This window comes from Marmota monax, unplaced genomic scaffold, assembly GCF_021218885.2.
Source record: "Marmota monax isolate L192 unplaced genomic scaffold, Marmota_monax_Labrador192_F-V1.1 WCK01_AAM20220418_F8-fsc00042, whole genome shotgun sequence".
In the NCBI taxonomy this organism is placed as follows: domain Eukaryota; kingdom Metazoa; phylum Chordata; class Mammalia; order Rodentia; family Sciuridae; genus Marmota; species Marmota monax.
In genome coordinates this window covers 13,467,856-13,486,813 of record NW_026693008.1, presented here as the reverse complement: position 1 = coordinate 13,486,813, position 18,958 = coordinate 13,467,856, and the positions used below count along the sequence as shown (strand labels likewise).

Below are 18,958 nucleotides of genomic sequence, written 5' to 3'. Positions count from 1 at the left end.
CAATCTTACTGGAGTGAGATGGTATCTTAGGGTGGTTTTGATTTGCATTTCTCTGACTGCTAGTGATGGTGAGCATTTTTTCATGTACTTGTTGATTGATTGTATGTCCTCCTCTGAGAAGTGTCTGTTCAGGTCTTTGGCCCATTTGTTGATTGGGTTATTTGTTTTCTTATTGTTTAATTTTTTGAGTTCTTTGTATACTCTGGATATTAGGGCTCTATCTGAAGTGTGAGGAGTAAAAATTTGTTCCCATGATGTAGGCTCCCTATTTACCTCTCTGATTGTTTCTCTTGCTGAGAAAAAACTTTTCAGTTTAAGTAAGTCCCATTTGTTGATTCTAGTTATTAACTTTTGTGCTATGGGTGTCCTATTAAAGAATTTGGAGCCCGAGCCTACAATATGTAGATCGGAGCCAACTTTTTCTTCTATCAGACACAGAGTCTCTGATTTGATATCTAGCTCCTTGATCCACTTTGAGTTAACTTTTGTGCATGGCGAGAGGAGGGGATTCAGTTTCATTTTATTGCATATGGATTTCCAGTTTTCCCAACACCATTTGTTGAAGATGCTATCTTTCCTCCATTGCATGCTTTTAGCTCCTTTATCAAATATAAGATAGTTGTAGCTTTGTGGATTAGCCTCTGTGTCCTGTATTCTGTACCATTGGTCCACCCGCCTGTTTTGGTACCAGTACCATGCTGTTTTTGTTACTATTGCTCTGTAATATAGTTTTAAATCCGGTATTGCTATACCACCTGATTCACACTTCCTGCTTAGAATTGCTTTTGCTATTCTGGGTCTTTTATTTTTCCATATGAATTTCATGATTGCTTTATCTATTTCTACAAAAAATGCCATTGGGATTTTGATTGGTGCCGCAGTCTGGCTGGGCACAAAATCACGAGCCACCACACAGCTTGTAGATTCAAACAGCAACTCTTTATTCCCGAACTCACACCAGCCGTCTACAATCACGTTCTGGGGAAATCCACGTTCTCTTCCCAAATCCACCCCCACTGGGCTTCTGTCTCCCCCAAAATACTGTCTGAATCCCGTGAGAACTCAAGGGGAACTCAGGCAGCAGGATACGCCCTATTCCCAGCAGGAATAACCTTAAACCTGGAAACACCCTAAACCCGGATCCGCCCTGGTCCTTGAGCAAGGTCACCTTAGATGCAATGTCACTGCAAAATGTCCTATTTCCACGAGTCCTTCCAGTAAGCAACATGGGGTACGCTGGCAAGGAAATTGTCATACCTACTTGGCTAATGGCTCCCAGCATCTCCCCCCTTCTGATTAATTAAACAACAAGCAATGTGGCTTAAGGACCGTGCCTGGTAGGTTGTCCAATTCAACATATGGTTCTTACCCGTCATGGGAAAAACTGACCTTTAGGCGTCAGCCTCCTGTCTTAGGTTGATACCACGGCAATTGGATCATACCCGTCACTGACTACCGGTCCAGCATATAGCCATTGGCCCCCAAATTTTAGACCATCACTAGCAGAAGGGAGGAGGATACAGAAATGCCACGACATCAAGCCAATTGACGGCTCCTTGGGAAAAATTGCATCACTGGTGACACCATCAGCAAAGATATGCCAGCACTACCACAATTCGCTGCACCAAACGATGGTTACATAGTCCAGGCACGTTCTGCAAGCAGTTCAAAGCAGAAGAGTCTATCAATATGTCCATTTCCTCCCCAAATCCGTTTCCTCCCAAAGTAAGTTGACTCCTTGATTGAGCATTACTTGTTGAGTTAAATTCATTGATGCATCAGTTTATACAGTTTACTGTGATAGCTATGATAGAAGCTGTAGTTTGGTTTTATCTTTGTCTTCACTGGCACTGGGATGAAGATAGGAATTCTGGCAATGATGCTAAAGAGACATTATCCTGAAAAGAATTATTAAATATAATGAAAAGGAAAGGTGAAAGTAAACAAACAGATCTGTTAACCTACTTTAAAAACAATTCTTAACAGCTGTTTACCTAATTTAAATTAGTAGACAAACAGATCTGTTAACCACCTTTAAAAACAATCCTTAACAGCTGTTTACCTAATTTAAATTAAACCATTTAAATCACGTGAATAAAAAAAATAATAATAATTCGGATCCATTTTTTCATGAGCGCTCCTCATATAAGAAATATGGACATACGCACATACAGACATACAACACAAAACACAAGAGTGCACACAAACATACAACACATAAGAAAATAGTAAAGGCCTTGTAGCTTTACCTAGGTGAAATCTCCATTGCAATGTTTAAAAACTCCACAGTCAAAAAATAAAACTGATCAGAAAAACATTAACCTAGGTTTGTATGAGCTCAAAAAATAAAATAGAACTTTATGATGTGGGAAAATGCAATAATAAAATATTTATTGGAAAAAGCATCCTGGTTAATCACTGTCGCAGATATAAGAATGGCCAAGCTGGAGTTCTGGATATCAGCTGTTATGGATTTAAGTCAAATCATCTTCTTTTTGGACTGTAGAAATTGCTTTAGTTAATCTCTCTGGAATCCAAATCGGCTGCTGTTCTCCCTGTGGAAAAACACAAACAGAGCCCCAACTCCAGACAATCACTGGGTCAGGACCTTTCCATTGTCCCGTTAGAATATCTTTCCAAAGTACTTTAGGCTTATGTACATTTTTTGGATACATATGCCTTTCTGCAGCACTAAGTCCTGATGAATCCAAATTTTAAAAGTTTAGAGTAAAAAGCGTTATTTTAAGTTTATCTTTGGGGGATATATACCCCCTTCCAATTCCCTCTTTTTGCTTTAGTAAGTACATTTTAATAGTTTGATGAGCTCTTTCAACTATGCCTTGTCCCTGTGGATTGTATGGGATTCCTGTTATATGAGTAATGCCAAATGATGAGCAAAATTGTTTAAAAGAGGTAGAAGTATAACCAGGACCATTATCTGTTTTTAACTGTGTAGGAACGCCCACAGTGGCAAAATTTTGTAAGCAATGAACTATAACATCTTTAGTTTTTTCTCCGGCATGAAGGGAGCCCATCAAAAATCCAGAAGAAGTATCAACTGTAACGTGTAAATATTTTAATTTTCCAAATTCTGGCAAGTGTGTGACGTCCATCTGCCAAATATGGTTAGGTATCAGTCCTCTAGGATTGACTCCAAGATTAACTTGTGGTAAAAATGTCACACAATTTTGACATTGTTTTATTATATGTCTGGCTTGTTCCTTAGTTATTTTAAAACACTTTTTTAAAGTATTAGCATTAACATGGAACCTTTTATGAAAATTTGTAGCTTCTTCAAGTGTAGAGAAAATATGTATGTCATGTGTAGTTTTATCTGCTAAATCATTGCCCAAACTAAGGGCTCCAGGCAATCCTGTATGTGCCCTAATATGTCCTATAAAGAATGGATCTTTTCTGTCCCAGATTAGACTTTGTATAGTGGAAAACAAAGAGAAAACAGTAGAAGAAGGGGAAATCCTACCAGCATCTTCAAGAGGTACTATAGCATTAACTACATACTGACTATCAGAAAATAAATTAAATACAGAATCTTTAAACATCACCAAAGCTTGTAAAACTGCATTAAGCTCTACCTTTTGAACTGATTGTTTGGGTACTAAAAATGTGAAAGTTTGATCAGGGGTAACTACTGCTGCTGTACCATTATTTGACCCATCAATGAATACATTTGGAGCATTCATGATAGGTGTTTTTCTTGTCATTTTAGGAAAAACTACAGGATGCTTAGACCAAAAAGACAACAAAGGATTAGATGGTAAATGATTATCAAATGAAACATTAGATTTACACATGATTATTGCCCAAGTATTTAACTCATTAGCTAACTCATCAATTTGATCCATAGTATATGGAGTAATAATTTTATTGGGAGAAATTCCAAACACTCCCTTCGCTGCTTTTATTCCTTTGAGTATTAATTGTCCTACAGCCTCAGGATACCTAGTAAGAATAGTGTTAGGAGAATAAGATAAATGTATCCACAATAATGGACCTTCTTGCCAAAATACTCCTGTAGGAATATTTTTTGTTGGTATTACAATAAATAATAAAGGCAAACTTATATCAATTCTATCCAAATGTATATTTTCCATATATGTTTCAATAATTTTTAATGCCTTTCTTGCTTTAGGAGTTAACATGCGGGGTGAATTTGGATCTGATGGACCTTTTAGAATATCAAATAAAGGTCCCAACTCTCCTGTTGGTATGCCTAGATAAGGCCTTATCCAATTTATGTCTCCCAATAACTTTTGAAAGTCGTTAAGTGATTTGAGTTGATCTACTCGTATTTGAATTTTTGGTGGATGGACCATGGTTGAGGATAATAGAACTCCTAAATAATTAATTGGAAAATTTAATTGTACTTTATCTATTGCTATCTCTAGATTATAATTTTTTAATAAGTTTGTAAGTGTGGCATAACATTCCAGCAATATGTTTTTATCTTTATGTGCCAATAATACATCATCCATATAGTGAAATATTTGTAGTTCAGGATTTTGATTTCTAAGTGGCTGGATTGCTTTGTTAACATATATTTGACACATAGTTGGACTGTTAGCCATCCCTTGAGGGAGTACTTTCCATTCATATCTCTGATCAGGACCTTCATGATTTAATGCAGGGATAGTAAATGCAAAACGTGGACTATCCTTGGGATGAATTGGAATTGAAAAAAAAGCAATCTTTAATATCTATAGCTAAAACATGCCAAGTTTTTGGCAAAGCAGACAATTGAGGAATCCCTGATTGAGCAGGTCCCATAATAACCATCTCATTATTAATGGCTCTTAAATCTTGCAATAATCTCCATTTACCAGATTTCTTTTTGATGACAAAAATGGGAGTATTATGGGGAGATATGGAAGGTTGTATATGTCCTTCCGCTAATTGTTGTTTGACCAGATCATGGGCTACTTGTATCTTTTCTTTAGTCAGGGGCCACTGAGGAACCCACACTGGTCTTTCTGATTTCCAAGTAATTTTGATTGTCTCAGTGGCCCTTTCTGAAAATCCAACCCATGTCTGTCTGTTCCTTGATCTATTTGTATTGGTGCTGCTATACCTTGCCCTTGTTTTCCTAATCTTTTTTCTTTCCTAAAGCCTTGTCTAGCTCTAGTAGTGGGCACATTAGGATTGATGTTATTTGTTAAAGTCCAACCTAATTGATCTAGGACATCTCGTCCCCATAAATTTATAGGAAGATGATCCAATACATATGGCTGTATAGTTCCTTCACATCCTTCAGGATCCTTCCAATCTAATATCATAGAACTTCTATGGGGATTAGTCGCCACTCCTAGGCCTCGAAGCGTTTGAGTGGCTTGTTGTAATGGCACCTGTGTCCAGTAGTCCATTAAACTCATGTCCTTGAATATTTAGTTTTAGCATTGGGCGAGAATCTAAATTTAAAGACAACATAGCCCAATCTACACCTGTGGAGCCTAATCCCCTGGAACCTCTTTCTACACTACGACTAGGAAATTTAGTATGTAGGCTGGGTATTATTAACAACTGTGCTATTCTATCTCCAGGTGAAATTACTGATATACCTCTTGGAGAACTAGCTATAATTTTTATTTCACCTACATAGTCGGGATCAATTACCCCAGGACTTATCATAAGTCCTTTTAATGTAGATGAACTACGTCCCAATAATAAGCCTACTGTTCCTTGGGGAAGAGGTCCTTTTACTCCTGTGGGAATGATTTGAACTCCCATCTCTGGAGTTAATACTGCTCTGGCAGAGGCACAGATGTCCAACCCTGCGCTCCCTCTGGTTTGTCTGATGAGGGATTTAATGGATAATGTGTCCTGGGCACTACCCTGATGGTGTTGCTGGGTTCCTCCACTGCCCGGTAGATTTGTGGTTGTGGGCCCCAGAGCATTGGGCCTTCCAGTCCGTTTTTTGGCAATGGAGCCTGATGCCTTTCTCCACGATATCGTGGATAAATACCTGGTCTTTGTCCGTTTTTTGATAAGGGAGTACCCTCTATGGTGGTTTGAGAACGGCATTCATTAGCCCAATGTTTCCCTCTACGGCATCGTGGGCAAATACCCGGTATTCTATTTCTTTGATACCTAGTTTTGTTAAACCCTCCTCCTATGGGGCGACTCCTTTTAAAGTGTCCTGTTTGTTCACAATCATAGCATGTTTTTGGCCTGGCATCTAAAGCCTGTTGTACTGCAGCTGCCAAGACTTGCCCTTTTTCATTAATATCTGTACATAATTTAATATATGTGTTTAAATCTTCATGTCTCCATGGTCTAATAACCTCTCTGCAGCAACGATTTGCTTGGTCATAAGCCAGTTGTTTTATTAAAGGCATTGCTTGTTCTGTAGCCCCCAAAATTTTGGCAGCCGTTTGAATAAGCCTATCTACAAAGTCAGCGTAAGGTTCATTAGCTCTCTGTATTACCTTAGATAGCTGACCTTGTAAATCTCCATGTCCTTGTAAAGTCTTCCATGTCCTAACTGCGTCTGCAGCAATTTGTGCATATATAGCAGGATCATATTCAATTTGTTGCCGTTGACCCTCATAAGGTCCTTTTCCTAACAACATATCTAGATTTCATTGAGGGTAACCGGCTTCTGCATTTCGCCTAGCTGTCTCCGCTCAAAATTCCTCATTGACAACCTTCCATAACAAATATTGTCCTCCATTTAGTACAGATTTACACATGCTAGCCCAATCTGCTGGCGTCATGTCCAAGTTAGTAATGGACTCGACCATGCTTACCGTGAAGGGAGCTTGGGGACCATAGGTTGTTACAGCCTCCTTTAACTGCTTCACTGTTTTAAAATCTAAAGCACGGTGAATTCGCTGCCCTCCTACCTGTTCAAGTACAGGGCATGCTAATCTTTGAGGTCCTGTCTCAGGATCCCATTTATCAACTATGGGGTTTTAGGGCCACTCAGCTGTCTCCATCGGTGGGGCTGTTGGTTGAGTTACGCCCTCTTGTGATAAAACGGAGTTAGTAACAGCCTCCTGTTGTGGCCTTTTTCCTAACAACCCCTTTTCCTTTAAATTTTCTTCCTCTGTTTGACTAGCTCGAGAGACCTTCTCTTTTGCTTGATCTAAAATGTCTTTCTCCATGGTCTGAACCTCTAAGAATTTACTTAACATCTTTTCGGTTTGTTTTTTACTAATTTCTAATCTACTATAAAGATAACGCAACCCAATAAGATAACACAAAACAAAACCGAAACTGAATGAAACAAAAACGGAATAAAAAATCGTTGTATCAATTTTCTCTTCCTCAGGGCCGACAAACTTCAAACCTTTAGTCAATCATTTTTTCCAGTTTTCCTGAGAAATTTCTAGGGATAGGCAGCTTGAAACAAAATCAAAATAAATCAAAACAAGAACGCACTGTTTTTTGAATTGGTCACCCATTCTTTCGCTCTTCCTCAGGGGCGAGCAATTTCACTTACCTCCAAGTTTCAGAAGTTCCCCGTACGGGCCACCAAATGCCGCAGTCTGGCTGGGCACAAAATCACGAGCCACCACACAGCTTGTAGATTCAAACAGCAACTCTTTATTCCCGAACTCACACCGGCCGTCTACAATCACGTTCTGGGAAAATCCACGTTCTCTTCCCAAATCCACCCCCACTGGGCTTCTGTTTCCCAAAAAATACTGTCTGAATCCCGTGAGAACTCAAGGGGAACTCAGGCAGCAGGATACGCCCCATTCCCAGCAGGAATAACCTTAAACCTGGAAACACCCTAAACCCGGATCCGCCCTGGTCCTTGAGCAAGGTCACCTTAGATGCAATGTCACTGCAAAATGTCCTATTTCCATGAGTCTTTCCACTAAGCAACATGGGGTACGCTGGCAAGGAAATTGTCGTACCTACTTGGCTAATGGCTCCCAGCAGATTGCCATTGCATTAAACCTATAGAGAACTTTTGGTAATATCGCCATTTTGATGATGTTAGTTCTGCCTATCCATGAACAGGGTATATTTTTCCATCTTCTAAGATCTTCTTCTACTTCTCTTTTTAGGGTTTTGTAGTTTTCATTGTATAAATCCTTCACCTCTTTTGTTAGGTTGATTCCCAAGTATTTTATTTTTTTTTTGAGGATATTGTGAATGGAGTGTTTTTCCTCATTTCCGTTTCAGAAGTTTTGTCGCTGATATACAGAAATGCCTTTGATTTATGCGTGTTGATTTTATATCCTGCCACTTTGCTGAATTCATTTATTAGTTCTAGTAGTTTTTTTGTAGACCCTTTTGGGTCTTCTAGGTATAGAATCATGTCACCTGCAAATAGTGATAATTTAAGTTCTTCCTTTCCTATTTTTATGGCTTTAATTTCTTTCGTCTTTCTAATTGCTCTGGCCAGTGTTTCGAGAACTATATTGAATAGAAGTGGAGAGAGAGGGCATCCCTGTCTTGTTCCAGATTTTAGGGGGAATGCCTTCAATTTTTCTCCATTGAGAATGATGCTAGCTTGAGGCTTAGCATAGATAGCTTTTACAATGTCGAGGTAAGTTCCTGTTATCCCTAGTTTTTCTAATGTTTTGAACATAAAGGGATGCTGTACTTTGCCGAATGCTTTTTCTGCGTCTATTGAGATGATCATATGGTTCTTATCTTTATGTCTATTGATGTGGTGAATAACATTTATTGATTTCCTTATATTGAACCATCCTTGCATCCCAGGGATGAATCCTAATTGATCATGGTGCACAATTGTTTTGATGTGCCTTTGTATCCGATTCGCCAGAATTTTATTGAGGATTTTTGCATCTAGGTTCATCAGAGATATTGGTCTGTAGTTTTCTTTCTTTGAGGTGTCTTTGTCTGGTTTCGGAATCAGGGTGATGTTGGCCTCATAGAATGAATTTGGCAGAGCTCCCTCTTTTTCTATTTCCTGAAATAGCTTGAAAAGTATTGGTATTAATTCTTCCTTAAAGGTTTTGTAGAACTCCGCTGTATACCCATCCGGTCCTGGGCTTTTCTTGGTTGGAGGTCCTTTGATTGCTTCTTCTATTTCATCTATTGATATTGGTCTGTTTAAGTTGTGAGTATCCTCCTGACTCAGTCTGGGCAAATCATATGACTTAAGGAATTTATCGATGTCTTCACTATCTTCTATTTTATTGGAATATAGGTTTTCAAAATAATTTCTAATTTTCTTCTGTATTTCTGTAGTGTCTGTTGTGATATTGCCTTTTTCATCCCATATTTTAGTAATTTGAGTTCTCTCTCTTCTTCTCTTCATTAGCATGGCTAAGGGTCTGTCGATCTTATTTATTTTTTCAAAGAACCAACTTTTAGTTTTGTTAATTTTTTCAATAGTTTCTTTTGTTTCAATTTCGTTGATTTCCGCTCTGATTTTAATTATTTCTTGCCTTCTGCTACATTTGCTGTTGTTTTGCTCTTCCTTTTCTAGGGCTTTGAGATGAAGTGTGAGCTCATTTATTTGTTGGTTTTTCCATTTTTGAGGAATGACCTCCAGGCGATGAATTTCCCTCTTAAAACTGCTTTCATTGTGTCCCATAGATTCCGATATGTTGTGTCTGTATTTTCATTTATCTCTAAGAATTTTTTGATTTCCTCCTTTATGTCTTCTGTAACCCATTGATCATTCAGTAACATATTGTTCATTTTCCATGTGATGTAGAATTTTTCCTTCCTTCTTTTATCATTGATTTCCAGTTTCATTCCATTATGATCAGATAAAATGCATGGGATTATCTCTACCCCTGTATATTTACTGAGGGTTGCCCTATGGCATAATATATGGTCTATTTTTGAGAAGGATCCATGTGCTGCTGAGAAAAAAGTATATCCACTTGATGATGGTTGATATATTCTATATATGTCAGTTAAGTCTAGGTTGTTGATTGTGATATTGAGTTCTATAGTTTCTTTATTCAACTTTTGTTTGGAGGAGCTGTCAAATGGTGAGAGAGGTGTGTTGAAGTCACCCATAATTATTGTGTTGTGGTCTATTTGATTCTTGAACTTGAGGAGAATTTGTTTTATGAACGTCGCAGCACCATTATTTGGTGCATAAATATTGATAATTTTTATGTCTTGTTGGTGAATGGTTCCTTTTAATAGTATATAATGTCCTTCCTTATCCCTTTTGATTAACTTAGTCTTGATGTCGATTTTATTCGATATGAGGATGGCCACCCCTGCTTGCTTACGAGGACCGTGTGCGTGGTATATTTTTTCCCAACCTTTCACCTTCAGCCTGTGTATGTCTTTTGCAATCAGATGTGTCTCCTGGAGGCAGCATATTGTTGGATTTGTTTTTTTAATCCATGTTACCAGCCTATGTCGCTTTATTGGAGAGTTTAAGCCATTAACGTTTAGAGTTACTATTGATATATGGTTTGTACTTCCAGCCATGTTTGATTATTTATCTTCTTCTTTTTTTTTTTAATTTAATTTAGTTTGTTTCTCCATGGTTAGCTTTCCCCCCGCCCTCTGTTTTTATAGAGGCACTTCCCACTGATGGTTTTGGTTATTGTTTTTCATTTCTTCCTTGTGTAGTGTTTTGCTCAAGATGCTTTGCAATGCTGGTTTTCTGGCTGCAAATTCTTTTAGCTTTTGTTTATCCTGAAAGATTTTTATTTCGTTGTCGTACCTGAAGCTTAATTTTGCTGGATACAGAATTCTTGGTTGGCATCCATTGTCTTTCAGTGTTTGAAATACGTTGTTCCAGGATCTTCTCGCTTTCAGCGTCTGTGATGAAAAATCCGTTTTTAACCTTATTGGTTTACCCCTGAATGTAATCTGCCTCCTTTCTCTTGTAGCTTTTAATATTTTCTCTTTGTTCTGTATATTGGATATCTTCATAACAATGTGTCTTGGCGTTGGTCTTCTGTGATTTTGTGTGCTCGGTGTCCTGTATGCATTTACAATTTGTATATCCGTTTCCTTTTTTATTTCTGGAAAGTTTTCTGTAATTATTTCATTCAGCAGGCTACTCATTCCCTTGGTTTGAATCTCTGTACCTTCTTCTATCCCGATGACTCGTAGGTTTGGTTTTTTTATGTTATCCCATATCTCTTGGATGTTTCTCTCATGATTTTTAACCAGCCTTTCTGAGTTGGCTAGGCTCTTTTCAAGATGATATATTTTGTCTTCATTATCTGACATTCTGGCTTCTACTTGCTCCACTCTGTTAGTGATACTCTCAATTGAGTTTTTAATTTGGTTTATCGTTTCCTTCATTTCTAGAATTATTGTTTGATTTTTTTTTTATAATCTCTATCTCCTGATAAAGATGCTTAACTTCTTCTTTTATCTGTTTATGTAATTCATTTTCAAAGTGTTCTTTCACTGTTTGGATTTGCTGTCTCGTATCCTCTTTAAGGTTCCATTCCATCTGTCTAAGGTATTCCTTGAGTTCTTTATATGACCATTTTTCTGCTGACTCTAGGTCCTCCTGAATATTTAGGCTGTCCTTCATTGTTTGTACTCCTTTTCTTCCTTGCTTTTTTATGCTGCTCATGTTACTTCTTGTTCTGTTTGACTGCTGAGTTACTGTTTACTCTTATAGATTTATTTGATGCTTGGGAGGAAAGATACTAGAAGGGAAGGGAAGAAGTCACTAAAGAGAATGAGAGTAGGCAGGTAGAATTCAAGGAAGGGGGAATAAGAAAATTGAAAGGAAATGAAAAGACAAAAGAAACAAAAACAAAACACACACAAGAAAGTTAGAAAATGAAGAAAGAAAGAAAAGAAAAAAAATTTGTTTTACAAAAATAATAATGATAATAAAAATAATGAAAATTAAAATTAAAAAAAATAATAATAAAATAAAAAAATTAAAAAAAATTAAAAACATTAATAAAAAAGAACAACAACAAGAAGAAAAATTGAAAATGAAAGAAAAAAAAGAAAAAAATGATAATAATAATAATAATAAATGCAGTCATAGAGTTCGATTAATTTCTCTTCCAGTAGGTGGAGCTGTGCCCACTGGGTCAAGCTTCTCCTCTCAATAGGTGGGAACCAATCATTGTGCAGCAGCTCTTCCTCACAGACTGGGCGGGTCTCCAATCCTGAGTGCCTAGGGCCTTCTCTTGTGTTTCCTCAAGCCAGGCCACCCTCACCTGTGATGCTCACCTCAATACTGGCTACACGCCAGGTCTGCTGCTCCTGGGAGCCGTGTCGTGCTGGTTTCAATGCAGTTATCTCCTCCGCCCGTGACGTCAGTTCTTTGCCAAGGTGGTATCCCATGCAAATGGTGACCGTTCGTTCCCTTTGCTGGGTGACCAATGCAACGGGTGGGTCCTGACTGTCTCTCCCAATCCCCGTTTCAATCCTGTGGCCACTGCCTATGAAGGCTCGGTTCGTTTTTACCTCTGAAAGTTCATAAGGGCCAACCAGTTATTTCAGCGGGATCGTTAGTGCTGAGTCACGAGAAGCAGGCGAACCGGAGCTTGAATGCAGCCGATCTGGGCTCGGTGTGTGTGTTCTGAGGGGCCCAGACTGTACACCCCAGATCCACGTCAGCTCAGCATTGCCTGGTGATCCTGAGCAAACAGCATTTATACAATTTACAGCTCCCTATGCCCGTGCAGTTGAAGAGGTCAGAGACTTGATCTCTCCCCGCCCGCTGTCATGTTAGATCTCCTCAATGATATTCATGTTGCCCTTACAGCTTCCTGGCATAAGCAAGTTCTTGGGATTATACAAACTGCTGCTTCTGTTTCCAGTCCAGGTTTCTAGAAATTAAACCCTGCTGCCGTCGCCTCTTCCCCGGGGCCACGCTCAGGGGCACCGCACTCGTCCGCGACCGTAGCTGCGCCGCCACCCGGTGCCTGGCCCCCGGGGCCCAAGCGGCTGCCGCCGCGGCTCTCACGCCCCCTCCTCTGGAGCACGGGTCCCCTCGCAGTGGGATGCAGAACGACCCCAGAGCAGGCTCTGCCCAAAGGTGCAGCGGCGAACAGGCGACCCAGGCGCTCAAGGCCGCGGTCCAGCCTTCGGAGGACAGGGCTCGGCACGCAGCCCAGCTCCAACCTCTAGGTGCGGCTGCTGGACAATGTAGACATAGCCATCAAGACAGCAAGCAGAGAGCAAATGGCGGCTCCCACGGAGTGGATTTTCGGCACAGAAACCGCAGCCCAGCCAACAATCCCAATCCACAAACTCTCCCTGTATAAAAAATATTCAAAAAAAAAAAAAAAAAAGGCGGGGCGCACTGAGCTTTCTTTGCCTCAGGTACTTACAATCCACTGCTGATTACACATTCAGCTTCTCTGCCCGGAGTGAAGCGAAAGAGGAAGCAGATGGGAGCAAAGCGCTCGCGGCTCTGAGCGGCAAAGCGTCCGGGAGCCAAACGTCTCTTTTTCGATCTCTTTGTTCTTCCTGCTGCTTGGCAAAGTGGTCCGCTACAGATTAACGGTGAAAGGAGCTCTTACAAGCTGCACGAAATCTCGATTAAAGCCGCTGCTCTGAGCACCACGCTCAGCAGTTCAGCAACCCCTGTGCGCAGTGGCCATCTTCCTCACCTACAATCTAATTTTTAAAAGGAGAAGAAAAATAATAAAAATTAAAACTTGTAAAAAATTAAAGGAAAAAGGGGAAAGCAGGAGAAAAGTAAAAGAGTAAAAAGAAAAAATTGTGAAAAAAGGGAAGAAAAGAAAAAATTATTAAGAGCAATGGTGGGGGTTGGAGTTGTGGCTCAATAGTAGAGCACACTTACCTAGAATGTATGAGGCACTGGGTTCAATCCTCAGCACCACATAAAAATAGATAAATAAAATAAAGGTATGTGTCCATCTACAACTAAAATAAATAAATAAGTCATGTATGCTTGTATTCCCAGCTATTTGGGAGGCTAAAGGCTAAGGCAGGAAGATTCCAAGTTCTAAGGCCAGTTTGGAAACTTGGCAAGACCCTGTCTCAAAATAAAAATGAAGGAGCTGGAGTTGTAGCTCATTTGTAGAGCACTTACCTAGCACATGTGAGACACTAGGTTTAATCCTCAATACCACATAAAAATAAATATTGTATTCATGTACAACTAAAAAAATAAATAAAAATGAAAAGGTGCAGTTCAGTGGTAGAGCCCATCTGGGTTCAATTCTCAGTATCCCCCCCCCCCTGCCAAAAAAAAAAGTGAGAGAAAGAAATATTTATATTTCTTTATATATATGTATATATATAAACAAAAATTGGCAGTAATAAAAATATTAATAAAAAATAAAAACTTCTTTTCCACTGAAGTGTTCAATTGTGCAGGCAATAGCAGATGTTTGCAACCTGTGCTGATCAGAGTTTCGTTCTGTGTCATTTTAGGCTGTGTGTTTCTTGAAGAGAGCAAAGGCTGGTGATTATTTCCCTAGTTCTTTCCTCTATGATGCTTGCCAGGCAACCAGCATGAGTGGTTTGGACTATAATCAGTTGGATTACCTCTCAGCTGCCCTGCATGCCAGAATGAGATAAGGCAGAACTTGGCTTTCCTGGCAACGATTTATTCCAGAGTTATCTAGGTTGTTCAGTCCAAGAGCAGGGCAGGTGCTGACATTGCAGCATGTTACCAAGCTAGTGAAGAATGTGGAACTTGTTTGGCACAGGTTCCTTCCGGTGCTTTTTGTGCTGCACAGTCCAAGGGCAGGGCTGACATTGGTATTGCAGCATGTCAAGGACTCTATTGCTTTTTGTGCTACACACTCAGAGTGGAGAGGTGTTGGGGGGTTTGGCAGCAGGCCCTGCACAATCCACTGGTGTTTTGTGACTTAGCTCCTATGTGAAAATGTAGGGTCCTTTGACTTTCTGAATTTTCACTGAAATAATTGGAACATGAGATAACATGCTACCTTTGAAAATCATTCCTTTTGGTATATACAGGTATGTTTAATGTATTATTAAATAACATTTCTTAAGCTATCTCCTCTACTATACACATACATATAGATTGATGTATTAGAGTCAGAGATAACATCTTAAATCATGTTATTTATAAATACTGGACTCAGTCTTAATCTGAAATCCTTAGAAGCTTTATGAAATAGGGGAAAGAGCAAAGAGCTTCACCTTGGCAATCAGAGCTGTGTGATATTAGAACAGCTTCTGTAAGCTTCAAGTTCTTTGATTAAATACAATACCTCGTGCATGGCACTCTATAAAGGTCATGGTCCCCTGCCATTTCATTGGTGTCCTGTTTGATACTAATGATAGTTCAGAGAGCAACAGTTAGAGCATACTAGAATCTTAGATATAAGAAGATAGGAGAATTTTTAAAAATTCTTAATCTTCATATTTATTTTCATGATTTGGTTCTGTTAATCTAGGCTATTTGACTAATTGTAATATACTAGACCAGTGTTTATTTTTCCTTCCCATATTAAAAAAGACTGTCTTGGGGGGGTGTAGATAGAGAAATTTTATACAAAATCATTATTCCAGTAGCATGAACTGATAAAGGTATTGGAAGAAGTCACCATATTGTTTTCCAAAGTGTTCCAGTACTTTACATTCTTAACAAAATGTTTGAGGTTTTCATTTCTTTTCTTTTTTGGTCTGAAGTTGAACTCAGGACCTTGCACATGCTAGGCAAGTGCTCTACCACTGAGCCTTCAACTCTTGAGGTTCCCAGTTCTTTACATCCTTGCCAACATTTGATATTGTCTTTTTCATTATGACCATCTAATATGTGAGACAGTGGTTTTAATTTGCTTTTCCCTAATGATATTGAGACTATAATGTGTTGTGATAAACAGGGTTGATTGATAGAGGATTTGATGGTCCTTTGTGATGGAGTAAAAGGAAACAGAAAATAAGCATGTAAGTACTTATTCAAACCATTGTGGTTTTGACTCTTGGACATTCTTTGGATTCTTGGTGTCTGAGTCAGATGGCTTTTTAGTTATCTGATAAATATATATTAATACATATGCATTTATGAAGGAAAGGGGAGTCTTGTGATGACAAGTTATGTTGAATTCTGTGAAGCATACCCTAAGATTCTAGAAGAGAGGCATTCTCAAAATAATTAATAAATGGGAATAGGTAAACTAAATTGACAGAATAAAAACTGGGGTATGGTATTAAAAACAGAAATCTGAGGTTTGGGACTGGTGGTATAGCTCAGTTGGTAGAGTGCTTGCCTTGCATGAACAAAGTCCTGGTTCAATCCCCAATCCACATACACACTAAAAGAAAGAAAGAGAGAGAGAGAGAGAGAGAGAGAGAGAGAGAGAGAGAGAGAAAGGTAGAGAGGGGGAGGGAGGGAGGGAGAAATCCAGGTTTTCTGGATTCTTTCCTTTCTCTCAGTCTATCCTGCAAATCTATAGGATTTATCTCAATGGTGCTCCAGTATCTCCCTCTCGTCTTTCCCTGATGTACTTGCCTTGCTTCAGGTACTGTTTCCACTTAGGAGCAGTGCTCTACCATGTATACATGTTATCCTCTAGTTTTCTCTCTTGCACTTCAGACTCCTGTGTGCAGGTACAACAGCTCTGGTTCAGTCCTTTGATTGTGGCATACACTATCACCACCTGGTGGCAGTGAATGTGTTAGAATGCAGATTTGATGATGTCATTATACTGCCCTCATTTACTGTTTCTCACATGTCTGTGCTTCCAATCACTCATTTACCTTGGATGTCAGACATCTTTATAAAGTTCCTCTTGGTTTGACGGCACTTCTCAAGCATCATCTCCTGCCCATTGTAACTTAGCTCTCCATCCCTGCTGTTTTGGTGTCGTGGTTAAGCATGATAGCTCTGAAGTTGGTTGCCCTACTTAATATCCTGACTTAGCCATGTTATCTGTGTATCCCTGGACATGTTTTTCTGTGTCTAGTTGTATTAGAGCTAACAACTTGTCTGAAAGGGGTACTCATCAGTCAAATGGATGACAACAGTAAACAACTGGTTTTGGTGCATATGAGGTGAACACTAGTTTTGCTCATGCCTTAATTTCTATTTCTTTCTTTTTTTTGCGGAGGGGAGGTGGTGGTATGGGTACTCGGGATTGAACTCAGTGGCACTCAACCACTGAGCCACATTTTCAGCCCTATTTTGTATTTTATTTAGAGACAGGGTCTTACTGAGTTGCTTAGCGCCTTGCCATTGCTGAGGCTGGCTTTGAACTTGTGATCCTCCTGCCTCAGCTTCCTGAGATACTGGGATTACAGGCATGTACCACTGTGCCTGGCTCATGCTTTAATTTCTTCATTTTTAAAATAGGTATCATAAACACACTTTTATTTTGAAAATTAAATGCAATAATTTGTGCAGTTTTCCCAGAGCAGAGACTGGCACAGAATAAGAATTTAGTAAATAGCGACTATTAATCTCCTTACCATTTACTACAACTCTTTAAGCAGCATGTTCTTCATGCTTCTTGATTTAACTATTTATTTGAAAGTTGTTTTCCCCCATTTACATACAGATTTTTTTTTAATTTCTCTTATAAGACTGCTTATATGTTACTTCCTCTAGGAACCCTCAATAATTTTCTGACTCCTTTGTACAGGAAACTCTTTTTCCATGGTCTCTTGTTTATAATTCTACCCTAGCATGTATTCCTCTGAATTGTTATCTTTATTTGTCATATTTTTCTATTGGACTATGAGCCTCTTGGTATCAGGATTTAGTTGTTTTATGACAGTATTACATGTCCCTTGCATTATTTACTGGATCAATGGAAAAATAATGCAAATCTTTGATTTTCTTAACATGTATCTGTTTAAAGTTATCTGGGCAGCTGGAAAAATTGGAGTATAGATTGAATTGTTTTTCAACTTTTCTGTAAGATTGAAATTATTTCAGGGTAAAAAATATTATTAAAATATCTGTTTTACCATAGAACATACTCTTAAAAAATTTTTTAACAATATAAGATTGCCAGTGAAAGTGTTCCTTATTGCAATAATCCTAATATCTCCGATTCCTGTAAATGTCCTATCATTTGTTCAGCTGCTCTGTTTATTCCTGCCCTAATAATCCACTCTGTATTCTGAAATCAGAATTGTCTTTTTAAACATGTATCATGAAAGTTTATATAGTACATTTACCAGTATATAGTATATAGTATATAGTACATTTACCAGTATATAGTACATTTACCAGTTTGATCTATGTAATGTTTAAAGAAAGATATTTTCTAAATTTAGATGCTTGGATTAGATAGTTTTTAGATCTGTATATAGTACATTTACCAGTTTGATCTATGTAATGTTTAAAGAAAGATATTTTCTAAACTTAGATGTTTGGATTAGATAGTTTTTAGATTTTTTTTTTCAGTCCTTAGGTTCTTTTACTCTTTAGCAAAGAGAGGGAGGGCAGAAAATAGGAAAAAAAATGTTTTTAAAAACATGTGTGTTCATGACCCTTTTTTTAAAAATAATAACTTTATTTTTTCTTTTTGTGTGTGGTGCTGAGGATCAAACCCAGTACCTCACATATGCTAGGCAAGCACTCTACCACTGATCCACAACCCTAGCCCTGTTTGTGACACTTTTAAGTGTGATCCTAGAGGCATTTTTTTTTCTGCCTGTTATATGGGTTATTTAGGTTATGGCTTCCTTTGACCACAAGACCAAGGCCATTACCTGTACTATACTATTCAACACAGCAGCCTTCTCAGCTCTGTGATCTGTGGCTCAGACTTGTGGTGGTTGCACACACTCTTATCACTTGATGACAGTGTAAGTTTCTATAGTCCAAAGACAGACGTAGTGGAAATAACAAAAAATAAAACTTTTAAATTTATATCTGCTTGGTCACTTTGGAGTTTCTTTCTTTTCTATTTACTTTTTTGTTTTTTTTTGTGGTGGTTCCAGGAATTATACTCCAAAGCTTTGTGCCTGCTAAGCAAGTGCTCTACCATTGAGCTACACCCCTACCCTTCCATTTGCTCTTAAAGGGTATCTTATTCCTATTTGAAACATAATTTTCTAGTTTCATGTACTTTGCACATATATTTTAAATTACAAATTGAGTAACAAAAAGGGA

At 38.6% G+C, this 18,958-nt stretch overlaps 1 protein-coding gene across 2 annotated transcripts in view; it reads left to right on the top strand.

Moving 5' to 3' along the window:
- Positions 1-18,958, top strand: part of Dennd6a (DENN domain containing 6A) — a 77,483-nt gene that overhangs the window by 45,780 nt on the left and 12,745 nt on the right. The gene's annotated exons all lie outside the window — the stretch shown is intronic.